Raw genomic sequence first — 1,563 nt, 5'->3', positions numbered from 1 at the left:
GGTTAAGGAAACCCTCCCCCCTCCCTTGTTGTGTTCTGGGAAACGGCTTATTGCAAAGAACTGCCCTTCCTTCTCCATGTGACTTATGTAAGACTCATAGATCCCCCTTTCGTTTACCTATAAGGCCAGATACAGACCCTCTGAATTCCCTTTCTTTGACTCATAAATGATTTAGCTGAGCCTCTTGTCCCCACTGGTCATTTGGAACAAAATGCTTATTAACCAAACTTCCATTAAGCCCCTGTCCTTCATCCAGGTCCCTGCATGAACTTCACACCACCTTCAGCCTGGGCCATCGACTCTCGGATGCCGCCACCCTTTCTTCCCACTTGCCCGCACCTGGTTCCTTTTAGCCTTGTTTACTCCTCTCTATAAAAGAAACCTTCTGCCTAACTCGAGATGTTCGCAGACCTTATACTCAGGGCTTTCTCCCAGTTGCAATGGTCCCTTTCTCCCCTAGCAAAAATCCTTTAGAAGAAAGTCTCTCCTAAGTCTGGATTTGTTTTTTATTGGACATGCCGAGGGAAAGAAACAACCGGAACTGATCAGAGAGCAGCTGTATTAGTTAATTCAGCTACCCAGGTGATCCTGATCTGATGCCTCTCACTTCAGTCAGACTTTCAGATCCTGACTCCTAGACTTGCCGAGTCCCAGTGGGCCCACCGGGGCTCGGCCCAGCCATTTGGGCCCGAAGTACAGCCACTAAAAAACGGAGGGTGCCTGAAAAAAAAACGGGCAAAATGGCAGCGAACGCCTTGGAGCCTTCACACCATCCTGGACTCTGTCTGCAAAGGTAAGGCATTTGACTTTTACTCTAAGTGCGATAGGAAGCCATGGTAGGGGTTTCTGAGCTCTTATTGTTTTAATGCCTTTGCTTCGTTAATTCGATTGCTAGTAAGGTTTAATTTTTCTTCTCTGGTAACTGCATTTTTCGGTGAATTGTCTGCACCCACTTATCTACTGAGGTCTTAGTGTCGTTATTCATTTGCTGAGGTCTCTCTCAATTAAGAATTCTAATCGTTTACTGTGTTTTTTTTTTCTTTGTATTTATTTTACCCAAATTACTGTTTTGCTTTTTTAATTTTGATTTTCTTTTTGGGGTTGAAGTTTTAAGCGTGTGTGAGAAATCTCATCCACCACGCGTACGCTTAAGGAGTCCTCTGCCATCTTGCATTTGTTGAAGTATTTTGGTTCGTGTCGCCGTGTTTCATTGTTTTACGCTGGTGGACTTTTTTATCCTTGGGGACCGGACCGAGCAAACTCCCCCTGCGGCCCCCTCGCCCACCTGGGCGGTGCCAGAGGGTCCACTTCTCCGCCAGAGGCCTCAGCCAGGGACATCCCTGTCCTGGGAATCTTCCTCCTTGTTACTGGCCACTGACACACAGGGCGGGGCCATAGTTCCCGCAGGTGAGCAAGGTGAGGTTCAGCTGAAAGCTGGGAGCGAAGCGTTAGGACTACTGCCGGGCAGCTGCCCGTGGGAACGCCCGGCCGCGCTCAGGCCCGTGCCGCGTGCCTGGCTCCCGGGCCGCGCTCCGGGCGCGTCGCGTGCGGACCCGTCGGACA

Source organism: Pteropus alecto, unplaced genomic scaffold, assembly GCF_000325575.1.
Source record: "Pteropus alecto unplaced genomic scaffold, ASM32557v1 scaffold59, whole genome shotgun sequence".
NCBI classification, from domain to species: domain Eukaryota; kingdom Metazoa; phylum Chordata; class Mammalia; order Chiroptera; family Pteropodidae; genus Pteropus; species Pteropus alecto.
The sequence above is the reverse complement of the archived record's forward strand: the minus strand, read 5'-3'. Positions refer to the sequence as shown.